General features: G+C 42.8%; 1 protein-coding gene across 4 annotated transcripts in view; it reads right to left on the reverse strand.

Moving 5' to 3' along the window:
* Positions 1–13,997, reverse strand: part of HELT (helt bHLH transcription factor) — a 132,801-nt gene that overhangs the window by 12,506 nt on the left and 106,298 nt on the right. The window contains exon 2 of one of the 4 annotated variants that reach the window (XM_081209103.1): positions 10,621–10,715. The exons of the other annotated variants lie outside the window; for them this stretch is intronic. The gene's annotated coding sequence lies outside the window, so the exon portion shown is untranslated. The remainder of the gene's footprint in view (positions 1–10,620; positions 10,716–13,997) is intronic. 4 annotated transcript variants of the gene reach the window in all.

The raw sequence follows: 13,997 nt of genomic DNA on the forward strand, positions 1-13,997 counted from the left end.
GAAAGGCAGCATAGAAATAAACTTTAACTATATCACTAACCATCTAAGGAAATTTTTAATAACTACAAATTCAGTATGAAGTTGTTTATGGGAGTTGAAGCTAAATACTGTACAACCACCAGTGCTAAATCCTAGGGATGTTGACATTGTAGATTTGGCTTGTTCTGGTGTACGCAATGCTTTTTGTTCTGTTTTGCAGCTGTGCAATTTGTGTTCATATTGTAATGGCCACTGGCTACAAACAATCAAACTGATTGGGGAAAAACCCACCAGCTAGACTTAAAAGCAGATCTGTTATTGTCACTGGATTCTAGTAAGAATAAAAAGGTCTTACAAACTTTTTTGGGAATATGGGAAGAAGGGGGACATATGTTAACTTTGATAACAATATCATTTTATCATTTCAGGGCTGTAAAGGACTTACTCCTAGCAGTTGTGAGGTGTTTGTGCAGGAGTGTCTGGTCTGGGGGGCGGGGACAACAACAGCAAGGGGAGTGGGAGAGTGAGAGAAAGTGATGAAGTGGCTTAATGGTTAAACCAGCACCTTGAGTTGTGCTCAGAAGGAAACAGATAAGCAATGTTATTTGCAGAACAGTGGCCAGATATGCACATGCCACTCCATATCCTTTTAGGAAGGCAGCTAAAGCGTTTCCCACCCACTGAAACTTCTGAGTCATCTTCAAGGGCAGCACCACCTACAGTGAATTACAGAGGTCAGTTTTAATGGGCTTTTAGAAATTTATTCCCTTGGTTTTCTTACGCACACAAAAATCAAAGCAGCTAACAATCCAAACATTAAAACACACAGAACACCCATGCAAAAGAAAAACAGCAGAGCAGATTGTCAAGATGGGAGAGTAGAAGCAGATGGTGCAGTTGAGCAGAAAACTCCACGTCTCTGTCCTCCCAAACTGTCTCTGAGCTTTAAAAAATACAAATCCATGTCTGAATGAACACCAGGAAAAACTGCCCAATGTAATATAATATATTTGCCTGCTTACAGTGGTATGTAGTTATCATTGTCTAATGATTGCTCATCTATCAAAGAGGTGATATGTGGCATATATAACAAAAAAAGAAATTTAATAATAATTGCAGTTATGCTGCTAGTAAACAAACCCTTTCATAGTAATCTGTTGCTGTAGCCAAAGTTTCCAATGCCTGCCTGAAGAAAAGTACCTTCCATTGGCTTCAAAAAATGCTCAAGCTCAGATTTGGGTGGAGGTCCAGAAAGAGGCTGTTCTAAAAGCACATCCTTTCTACACAACTAGAGGCATGACCCTGGTAATGTGCTTGGCAATAAAGCTTTCATCATGAACCTGCTGAAGGCTCTTTCTATATGCCAGGCCACCTGCAAATATCTTCTCCTAGGGCCAGTTTTTTGAAATGTGCCAGGACAGAGATGGCTACAAGCCCCAATAATCTCCCTCCTTGGATGACCTGCACATGTATGTCCTGTGGGCATGAGGGTGGGGCAGCCACAGCCCTGTCCTGTCTAAAAAACCTGATCTGAATTTGCTCTTATCATGCAGCTATTAGAGAAGGGGTGCCCTGTCAGAAAAACAGCTTGGCAACTCAACAAGAGCAAACCAGTATTAGGGGCCCGGGGTAGACCGGGTGTTCTTGTTCTCTTAGCTGCGTTTAGGAAATCAAGCAAGACTCCACAGGCTTGTACATTTCTTCTTCATCATCCTCTCACATGCAAACTCGGCTAGTGTTGCCAATCCTTCTCTTAACCCTGGTTCCAGCCTCTGCCTGAAAACTAGCCATGGTTAGCAGTAATATTGGTGGAAATTGAGCTGTGCAGCATGATTACCTCTAAAAAGAGAAAGGAAGGGAGTTTGCATAGCAGAGGAGAAGGAGGGAAAAGGGAAGCGCAAAGGTTCTCTTGCTCTCTTAAAGGTAAAGGTAAAGGGACCCCTGACCATTAGGTCCAGTTGTGGCTGACTCTGGGGCATAGCTGTCAAGTGTCCCTTATTTGAAGGGACAGTCCCTTATTCCAGCGCCATGTCCCACTGCTGTCCCTTATTGATGGATGTCCCTTAAATGTCCCTTAAATGATGTCCCTTAAATTTCAAAGGAAGCAGCTCCCCTCCCTCCCTGCCGGCCAGGCAGGAGGGAGGCTTCAACTGTGTTGCTTGGCTGTGTTGCTCACCCAATAAGAAGTCTAAGAATGACTGGGGGGTGGAGCTTGCATGCCTTGTGTGTGGCTAGTTAATGCAAGCTGAGGAGGGTTTTGAATGCTGGACGCCATTTTGTTGCACGTGCTGCTGCAAACTTTGCAGTGCAAAGCCAGGCCGGGGAGCCATCTTAAGTTGAGGCTGCATAGGCCTTGTGGTGCATGTGATTCAGATTCTATTCAGTTGAACCTCTGGTTACAAAGTTGGTTGGACAGTGTTCCAAAAAATAGGCAATATCCTCAGAAACCCCAAAGATAAAATCCAGTTAGAAAACCAAGGGGTCTATGAAATACCCTGCAAAGTCTGCCCAGCCACGTACATTGGACAAACAAACAGACGAATAAATGCACGTATCGCAGAACACAAGAATGCCGTCAAAAAAGAAGAAAAAACTTCCTCTCTTTACCAACACATGAAAGAAACAGGACACGAAATTAATTTTTCAGATTCCAAATTGCTCTTTAACATGGAACACCACCACAAGAGAATAATCATGGAAGCCATCGAGATAGAGAAACACCCTCACAACATGAACAAGCGTGACGATACGTCCCGCCTGCCAGACATCTGGAAAATAGCCCTCCCCACAAAAACCGACACCAGAACCAGAAGCACACAGAACGCCATCTCCAATCAACCACACCAGACCCAAACCCAGACCCTCTCCACAGATAAATTACAGACACCATCCAGTAGCCAAACCATAGTGGCACCTCCGGATGCTGCACCCCCCTGCAATCCCTACACAGATCTGGCTGGCACAGGGCACAAAACCACAGCTCGCCCCTATACACGAAGCCAAGCCAAAGCACAACTAAGTGCAGTACAGCCATCTTCTCAGAAAAACTCTTCACAAGCTCAAGAGGTCAAGACACGAAAGCTTTAGCAACTAATCCACACCTAATGACCCTCCTAAGTGGTACTCAGATTATCACTCAAGAAATCACTCAAGATATCCCTCAAGTAATTAATGAACAAAAGAAGAAAAGGCACACTAACCTGGGAACTTCCTCTCTGCCCAGAACGTTGGAGGCTATACACCACACCCCCTCAACAGTATTTATAGGAACTCAAACACTGAGATCTTGCTCTGTTCCAGTAACAAGAAGCCGAAAGCACCAGCCTGAAGATGACGAGTGAGACCTCGTCGAAACGTCGCCTAGACACCCCAACTCTTACACGGGAAGACACCCGAAGACACCAAAACCTGCATTCCTGTACCCGTGAAAATCTACGAAAGCATATATATATATATATATATATATATATATATATATATATATATATATATATATATAACAGATAAAGTATGTTGCTGTTAAACAAACCCCATTAAAGCAATCTATGGCTACGTGAGAAGTTTCCAAAGCCCACCTGAAAAATAATCCCTCCCACTGGTTTCAGAAAATGTTCAAGCTCAGAGTTGGGTGGACCTCTGGAGGAAGGCGGTTCCAAAGGTAGAGTTCAATCCCAAGAATGCCTTTCCTTCTGCTCTTGATCATTGTATTTTGCACAGAGAGGTATTATCAAAAGCTGCATTAATAAGATTATCAGTATTCATAGAATCATAGAGTTGGAAGGGCACCCTGAGGATCATCTAGTCCAACCCCCTAAAAGGAAGGGATATGCAGCTGTCCCATTCAGGGACTGAACCTGCAGCCTTGGTGTTAACAGCACTATGCACTATTCAACTGAGCTATCCAGGCTGGTGAAGGTCTTTGTAACATACAGTTCCTAAGCTGTGCAATGATATTGGCAATGTGGGGTCTTTGCTTTTCACAGATCCTTTTATATCATTGGCAGTAGCAGACGGTGGGTCAGAACTTCACTTGTTGTGCATGGTCATTTAGTTCTTGAATCAGAGAAGCCAAGACTAACTGTGGGATCCTATACATGCTTGCTCAGACACAGGGCCCATTGAGTGCCAATGAGATGCACTCTCCAGTTGGCAGGAGCTGGGACAGAGCAATGGGAGCTCACCCCGTTGCGGGGATTTGAGCTGCCAACCTTCTGATCTGTAAGCCCAAGAGGCTCAGTGGTTTAGACCACAGCGCTGCAACCCCATATTCTGCAATCTCAATCCAGAATCTGCCCACCTCCCACACCTCTGCTTGGGACCTTTGTAAGGATGAGCTGCTGCCTGGGAGGCATTGCTGCAGGAAGAGACTGTGCTGAGCCACCAAAGGGGACGCTTTTCCACCTGCCTTGTCCCCATCAACATCACCTTTGTAAAGAGAAGCTGCCCCCTAAGGATTTACTCCTGCTCTCCCTGGTGAGTTTCTGGGGGCTGCCATTTCCCATTTGGGCAAAGGAACATGCATATATTTTGCTTTTGGTCTTTTCTGAAATATTAAGATTTTGCTGTGTTATTTTTTTTTTTGTAAGTTGTACTTTTCAAATTTATTTTTTGGTTGAGTTTTGTATCCGGGAATTATCGTGTGTGAACCGCCTTGGGGGCTTTGGGGGGGGGGGGTTGAAAGGCAGCATAGAAATAAACTTTAACTATATCACTAACCATCTAAGGAAATTTTTAATAACTACAAATTCAGTATGAAGTTGTTTATGGGAGTTGAAGCTAAATACTGTACAACCACCAGTGCTAAATCCTAGGGATGTTGACATTGTAGATTTGGCTTGTTCTGGTGTACGCAATGCTTTTTGTTCTGTTTTGCAGCTGTGCAATTTGTGTTCATATTGTAATGGCCACTGGCTACAAACAATCAAACTGATTGGGGAAAAACCCACCAGCTAGACTTAAAAGCAGATCTGTTATTGTCACTGGATTCTAGTAAGAATAAAAAGGTCTTACAAACTTTTTTGGGAATATGGGAAGAAGGGGGACATATGTTAACTTTGATAACAATATCATTTTATCATTTCAGGGCTGTAAAGGACTTACTCCTAGCAGTTGTGAGGTGTTTGTGCAGGAGTGTCTGGTCTGGGGGGCGGGGACAACAACAGCAAGGGGAGTGGGAGAGTGAGAGAAAGTGATGAAGTGGCTTAATGGTTAAACCAGCACCTTGAGTTGTGCTCAGAAGGAAACAGATAAGCAATGTTATTTGCAGAACAGTGGCCAGATATGCACATGCCACTCCATATCCTTTTAGGAAGGCAGCTAAAGCGTTTCCCACCCACTGAAACTTCTGAGTCATCTTCAAGGGCAGCACCACCTACAGTGAATTACAGAGGTCAGTTTTAATGGGCTTTTAGAAATTTATTCCCTTGGTTTTCTTACGCACACAAAAATCAAAGCAGCTAACAATCCAAACATTAAAACACACAGAACACCCATGCAAAAGAAAAACAGCAGAGCAGATTGTCAAGATGGGAGAGTAGAAGCAGATGGTGCAGTTGAGCAGAAAACTCCACGTCTCTGTCCTCCCAAACTGTCTCTGAGCTTTAAAAAATACAAATCCATGTCTGAATGAACACCAGGAAAAACTGCCCAATGTAATATAATATATTTGCCTGCTTACAGTGGTATGTAGTTATCATTGTCTAATGATTGCTCATCTATCAAAGAGGTGATATGTGGCATATATAACAAAAAAAGAAATTTAATAATAATTGCAGTTATGCTGCTAGTAAACAAACCCTTTCATAGTAATCTGTTGCTGTAGCCAAAGTTTCCAATGCCTGCCTGAAGAAAAGTACCTTCCATTGGCTTCAAAAAATGCTCAAGCTCAGATTTGGGTGGAGGTCCAGAAAGAGGCTGTTCTAAAAGCACATCCTTTCTACACAACTAGAGGCATGACCCTGGTAATGTGCTTGGCAATAAAGCTTTCATCATGAACCTGCTGAAGGCTCTTTCTATATGCCAGGCCACCTGCAAATATCTTCTCCTAGGGCCAGTTTTTTGAAATGTGCCAGGACAGAGATGGCTACAAGCCCCAATAATCTCCCTCCTTGGATGACCTGCACATGTATGTCCTGTGGGCATGAGGGTGGGGCAGCCACAGCCCTGTCCTGTCTAAAAAACCTGATCTGAATTTGCTCTTATCATGCAGCTATTAGAGAAGGGGTGCCCTGTCAGAAAAACAGCTTGGCAACTCAACAAGAGCAAACCAGTATTAGGGGCCCGGGGTAGACCGGGTGTTCTTGTTCTCTTAGCTGCGTTTAGGAAATCAAGCAAGACTCCACAGGCTTGTACATTTCTTCTTCATCATCCTCTCACATGCAAACTCGGCTAGTGTTGCCAATCCTTCTCTTAACCCTGGTTCCAGCCTCTGCCTGAAAACTAGCCATGGTTAGCAGTAATATTGGTGGAAATTGAGCTGTGCAGCATGATTACCTCTAAAAAGAGAAAGGAAGGGAGTTTGCATAGCAGAGGAGAAGGAGGGAAAAGGGAAGCGCAAAGGTTCTCTTGCTCTCTTAAAGGTAAAGGTAAAGGGACCCCTGACCATTAGGTCCAGTTGTGGCTGACTCTGGGGCATAGCTGTCAAGTGTCCCTTATTTGAAGGGACAGTCCCTTATTCCAGCGCCATGTCCCACTGCTGTCCCTTATTGATGGATGTCCCTTAAATGTCCCTTAAATGATGTCCCTTAAATTTCAAAGGAAGCAGCTCCCCTCCCTCCCTGCCGGCCAGGCAGGAGGGAGGCTTCAACTGTGTTGCTTGGCTGTGTTGCTCACCCAATAAGAAGTCTAAGAATGACTGGGGGGTGGAGCTTGCATGCCTTGTGTGTGGCTAGTTAATGCAAGCTGAGGAGGGTTTTGAATGCTGGACGCCATTTTGTTGCACGTGCTGCTGCAAACTTTGCAGTGCAAAGCCAGGCCGGGGAGCCATCTTAAGTTGAGGCTGCATAGGCCTTGTGGTGCATGTGATTCAGATTCTATTCAGTTGAACCTCTGGTTACAAAGTTGGTTGGACAGTGTTCTCGAAGCTACCAGCAAGAGTTTGACCAGACTGCAGGAGGACAGGAAGACTGGAGGGCCTGGAACAGGTGAGGCTGCAGGTCCCTTATTTTGGCTGCTGGTCCCTTATTTTCAAGGCTGCTGGTCCCTTATTTTCAAATCTGTAAGTTGACAGCTATGCTCTGGGGTTGCGGCGCTCATCTCGCTTTACTGGCTGAGGCAGCCGGCGTTTGTCCACAGACAGCTTCCAGGTCATGTGGCCAGCATGACTAAGCTGCTTCTGGAGAACCAGAGCAGCGCATGGAAACACCGTTTACCTTCCTGCTGGAGTGTACCTATTTATCTACTTACACTTTGATGTGCTTTCAAACTGCTAGGTGGGCAGGAGCTGGGACCGAGCAATGGGAGCTCACCTCGTCACGGGGATTCGAACCGATGACCTTCTGATCAGCAAGTCCCAAGCTCTGTGGCTTAACCCACAGCGCCACCCGCATCCCTGGTTAGGAAGTCAGAAATCATACATGTGAATAGGTCAACATTAAGGTGCTAAGGATGAGTGCAGAACCCTTGAAATATCCCAGCCATTTGATATTTTATTATCCCTGAATGGCTCACATTTAGTTAGAACTGCCTGATGCAAAATGTAACATGGCTGTGTGTGCCTTCCCTGTCCTGTAAATCATATGCCATTCCAACAGATAAACTAGACATGTCTGGAACCTGAATGGCTCCTATATGATGAAGAGCAGCTTGAGCTACAGTAGCCTTCCCTGGCTTGGTGCCCTGCAGATGCTTTGGAGTACAACTATAAACTGCCCTGAAATCTAGAGATGAAGGGCAGTATACAAATTTAATAAATAATAATAATAATAACCATGCAGGCTGCAGTAGATAGAAATTGCAGTCCGAGATACGGGGAGGGCAGCAGGTTGGGGGAAGGCTGACCTATAGAAATCAGCAGATGAAACTTTTCAAGGCAATGAGATAAGCATTATTTTCCGCCAATGACGGCAGAAAGGCACCAGAGCAGAACCCAGTTAAAAGCTGGCGACCTTATAGTTCCTGTGGATTTGACCAACTACCCAAGGCAGAAATACCTTTTTAAATCTAATTTTGGTAAATTTCTACCCAGTTTCTATAAGAATCTAGCTTCAAACCCAGGCATACAGGGATGCTCTGGTCACACTGCCACCAAGTGGACAACGCTAGACCCTAATTAACAGTTGTAGACATTAGGCAGCCTTCCCTCTTCCTAGCGATGAGGCCAGGTTAACACAGAAGGGGAAACAGCGAACAAAGTTCAGTCTGAGCACTATTATCCATATTGTGCTTCCACAACTGTCTTCCGAGTGATGTTATCATTTGCTGTGCCTTCTCTGGTTTCGTTTTTGTATCACTACTGATGTAAAACAATAAACAATAGGTGCAAATGATAACTTGACAACTCTACCAATCTCTACCACCCTCCAAGAGAAGCAGAAATGTATCATCTTGATTTACTGCCAGAATCCCCCCCGACTTTTAATTTGTAATAATCTCATTTATCCACAAAAAAAGACTGATAAAACAAGGAGAAATTTGGTAAATGCGGCTTTTTCTATCTGTACTGGCAAAAATCCACCCTTCTGAATTTCTGCCACTCATGTAGTTGTAAAAGATAAAGGAAAACATATGCAGTACCAATTACCCTATTTAAAAATATTAATTACGCTCCCTGAACTCTGATGGTGAGGCACAAATTCTAACAATAGCATTTACAGACTTTTAAAAGGGTCCAGTGCAAGGGGCAGGATGTATACACACTCCCCATGAGGAATGCTGATTATATTATTGGTGCAAACATTAGCAGGCGATAATGCTAACTTTGAAATCTTCTACTGAAATCTTCTACAGAAGGGTCAAGTTATATTTTGCAGGGGGACAGCCTAACTAGATTAAGAACAGATTAAGAACAGGGACGGTAGCTGGTTAACATTTGTAACCCTGGTAGGGCTGTTCTAGTATAAAATGCTAGATCAGTCCAAAATAAGAACGAACTCATCAATTCTTTGATTGTGGATGAGTGGGGCTGGGCTGGCATGCATTACTCATAGCACATATGCAAACAGTGTGCATGCACACGAAAGTTCATACCAAGAACTTAGTTGGTCTCTAAGGTGCTACTAGACAATTTTTTTATTTTTATATATATTTCGACTGCGTCAGTCCAACATGGCTACCTACCTGAATCTAGAATCCTGGCTAGATAGTCTGAATTGGTAATATGCAGTTTCCTGTATTCCTATGCAGGTAGTTGGGTTTTGTTTTGTTGTTTTTAACCACAGCCTTTAACTGCTGCAATGTTCAGAATTTGCACTTGCGGATAAGATGCTGACTAATGTCACAACAGCCATTCCTTGACTTAAGACCACGTGTCATATATCATATCCTTGCAGCTGCATTGCCACAGATGGGTCATCATTTAGGTCCTTTGTGCTGATGCCACATCAGGACTGCAGAGCTGTCAATAATGCAAAGTGTTGCTGTATCAGCCAGCTCAAGAATGATGAGCTAGAATTCTTTCCCACTTGCATATCCCACAACAGAGGATAAGACTGGCCTGTGAGAAGGTTCTCTAAATAACAAGTGGTTGCATCAAATGGAAGCTGTTATGATCCTGAATTCAGTTCAGTTTAAATTCCATTGAAGTTACTAGGGTTAGGGGCTGCGATCCAATGCACTCTTATCTGGGAGTAAGTCCCGCTGAACTCAATAAGACTTCTGGATAAACACAAATAAGATTGTACTACTGAGAAATTATAATTATGCACAGTATTGCAGTCATAATAATTAAATATAAGGTAAAGGTAAATCACCCCTGGACAGTTAAGTCCAGTCAAAGGTGACTATGGGGTACAGCTCTCACCTCACTTTTCAGGCTGAGGGAGCTGGCATTTGTCCACAGACAGCTTTCAGGGTCATGTGGCCAGCATGACTGAACTGCTTCTGGCGGAATGGGACACCATGATGAGTGCCAGAGCGCACAGAAACGCCATTTACCTTCCCGCCACAGTGGTACCTATTTAGCTTCTCACACTGGTATGCTTTCAAACTGCTAGGCTGGCAGAAGCTGGGACAGAGCAATGGGAGCTCATCCCGTTGTACGGATTCGAACTGTCAACCTTCTGATCGGAAGCCCAAGAGGCTCAGTGGTTTACACCACAGCGCCACCTGCATTTAATTAAATATCATCTGCATTCCAATACTGCATTGTTTAGCTGATTAATTAATTGGTTAAAAAGCAACAAACATTTAGTATATGAGTACTATTATGCACCCACCTCTGTGTGCGCGCACACACACATTTAGTATAACTATTTGTATGAAATGTGTGCGGTCTAACATACTTTCCCCTGTTGAACACAGATATTTAATGCATAACAAAAAAAGAAAACTCCTGCAAATACAAAGAGAGGTTAATTTGCCTTTCCTTTTGTAAAAAGGAAACATACAGTTTTGAGCATCACAGGCAATTTACAGGAAGTATATCTGATGGTGGAACTTTATATTTGGTGTTGGCTGCTGCCCCCAAGTGGTGAGAGAACATACCTAATTATTATTAATATCATTTTAAACAGTTGCCTTCAGTGGAATGCAGCTGGCTTTATAACCGAGAGAATATGGATTGCACCCAGCAAGGCAATCTGTATTATAAACAGATTCTTGTTTATGCATATGAGCCTCTCTTCCTGGGGAAAAAGACAGAAGTAATAAATAATTTAAAATCCTCTAGGAAAGCTTTTATTATTGATTTTTATATACTAACTCAAACATATTTTTGTAGGAAAGATGACACACAAATATTTTGCATAAAAGTAAACATTTCAGTGGAAGAGGAACTATCAAATAGTCTATCTAGGATGATAACCCACGAAAAGTACTAACGGCACCCTTGTATTCTTCCCAAATTCTTTTGCAATGCAATTTTCAGTTGCAGCAAACAACTCAATTTTTCAGTAAGTATACTCCCACCTTCCAGCATGCCAATGAATGTAGAAGCACCACAGAATAACTGAGAACAATTTGGGAACTTGACACTTAAATTGTCATCAAATTAGATGCTATAGGACTTTTTAAAATTATGGAGAAATCCTAGATATGTCTATTCAAAAGTAAGCCCAAAAAAGTTCAAGGATACTTCCTTTCAGGTAAGGAGACATAGGAATGGATCAAATGGTAATGGAAAAGTTTTAAGCATATTAGATAGTTGTTGTTGTTTTTGCTGTTTCACACTGATATATAATCTTGCCTCAAACAGAATTGCACACATTCAGTGTACCATTAGCACCACCTGCACACAAAAAACCCTCAAAATAAAATGGATCACAGGCTCAAAGCTATCAATCCTGTTCTCATTTTAATGAATTTGATTTCAAGCGTGCTTCCTTTAGAATGGCTGCTAAGAGATAGAATGGCCTTAAGTGCCCTACAAAGGCATCTGCCAGGACAGAAATGGATGGATATATAACATTTAGCAAGAGGCATTATTTTGGCATTATTTCCTCCGTGTTGCATTAGGAAAGGAAACTTTCTTCTGGAGCAAAGGACAAGTGCTCCAGACAATTTGCAAAACGACTTGTAGCTTGGATTGTGTAAGCGACTGGTCAAGAAATGTACAATGTGGACAATCTCCTGAGATATATCCAAATGTCCTTTAACTTGCCTGACCCGGGACACAATAGGGATTACAAAACCACATTTTGAAAAGCTCTACCACAGATGTAATAAAAAGAAGAAGCTTCAAACTTACAAAGAAATGAGCAAAGTAGACAGGTCTTTCTGTAATTCACAAGGGAGAAGTACAGTGAGAAGGAAGGATAGGATGAAAATAGCATTACCAGTCTTGTTTTTTTAAAAACTATTTGAGTATAATATAGTGATCCATTGTATACCTATGTTTCTTCTTCTTTCCCCTTTTTGAAATACAGCAATTTACTCCTACCTTAATTCTGCAAGTAAAGTGCTCTTCCTCTGTGCAATTTGCGAAACCATTTCAGTGTGGATTGCATAGTTGCGCTCTGTCTATGCTTCTTCCCCAGGTTGCCACAAAAGTAAGGTCAAAAACTTTAAGTTCCCAAAGTCTCTTCCACACATCCCAAGGGAAACAGAAGCAAGCTGCATTTCAGTTTTGTGAGTGGATTGCTACTGTGTATCATTATTATTATTACTATTATTGTTAATTAAATTTGTATTCCCCCCTTCATCTGAAGATCACGAGGTGATTCACAACATAAAAATACAAAATGAGAACACAGAATGCATTTAAAAAATAAGAAATAAAATTAAATCAATGCACCAGCACCAGATTCCTTCACACACACAAAAGAAAAGACTACAGGGATGACAACAGGTGCTTAAGGAAGTCCTCTCTTATGACTTCCGGGTTGGCGCCATCGCCGAATGGCGGACTCCCTCCGAGCTCCGGAGGGAGTCTGCTCGGCAGGGGCTGGGTCCTACCGCGCCGGCGACGCGGGGACCCTTAAAAACCACGGGCACGGAGCCCGTGGACATGGGTGACTCGGCTGGCACCATTAGCGCCCTCCCGACTCGTGAAGGAGCCTTTTTAAAGGCTTCGGATCGGGTGCCGGGGAGTGGCGTGGTGCTTTGAGTCCTCTGCTTTCTCTGCCGAGCGCAGCCGCATGCCATTCGACGGAGAGCGCTGACTTCTTCCATTGGAAATTCGGACTATTAACAACAACCCGTGAGTAATTGGGAAACCGGGTTCAAAAGGAGAAAAAAAAGGAATTTTTTTTCGGATTTGGCACGAGCGGGGGTGATCTAAAAAGGAAGTCAATCCCCCCCCCTATTGTAAACATTCTAAAACAAGGACTGGGTAACCAAGGTCGAAAGAGAAGTATACTCTTGATTAAAAATCATTAATTCCACGATGGGAAATTATAAGAACTGTGCTGGAGGAGAAGAGTGGAGGGTGAGAAGGAAAATGCAACCCCCCCTGGGAACTGGGGCGATTCGCAGAGCCTGGTGAAGAGAGACGGAGACTTTGACAGCTGTCAAAGTAGCTGTCAAAGCTGGAGAATATAAAGAGGACTTTGTTATGAGGACTTTGCTGGCTAATTTTGTTACAATTTGCTACAATATGGATATAAACTGTCGGAAAATAAGGAACAACAACTTGACTTTTGGATTAGAGGATACAAAGTTATTGCAATCCCCCTAGAGGGGTTTCGGGACATTACAAGAACGGTCGTAAGTGGAAAAATTCTCCTGGATTCGCGTCATCTTCTGGGAAAGCTGCAAAACTGAAATAGTATTTTGTCTACAGAGGTGTTTACATTAAAGGAGGCAATAGAATTCTCTATTGAAGAAAGGAAGGGACTGGACGTAAGTTTTTGTTCCTGAACAACAAACCTCTGTAGAGATACCAGATTTCTGAATTAGAACGTTTTAGTAGCTGAACAGGACAAGAAACCTGAGAAAGTGAGGAATAAGAAGAACAAAGGACTGACTACGACACGGAAAGAACAATGGGAGGAGTGGTAAAGATCAAGGAAATTAAAGGCCTCTGTTAGATTGGACGTTTGAAGTTAAATATTATTAAAATTAATAAATTAGAAGAAAACCGGCAAGATGGAATTGGGGAGAAATTTGGCCATGACTTGAGACCTCCAGGCTGATAACATATAGACTGATGGACATGGGGAATTCAAACCGGGGAGGGGGGGGGAGAGATTTGGAATCCAAAGGCTGTGTAACCATCTTTTGAATCTTTTTATATCTTTTATTTTCTATCTCTTTATATAACTTACGTATGTCATTTTATTTTGATTGGACGTGTTTAAAAAAGGGAATTCGTGGAAGGAACTGGGGTGGATCTTGGGGGAAATCTTTTTTCTTTTTGTTAATGATGGGGGATGGTGGTAAGATTTGTACAATTCAATTTGGATAGTGGGTTAAACAAACTAAGT

This window comes from Podarcis bocagei, assembly GCF_964188305.1.
Source record: "Podarcis bocagei genome assembly, chromosome: 9".
NCBI lineage: Eukaryota > Metazoa > Chordata > Lepidosauria > Squamata > Lacertidae > Podarcis > Podarcis bocagei.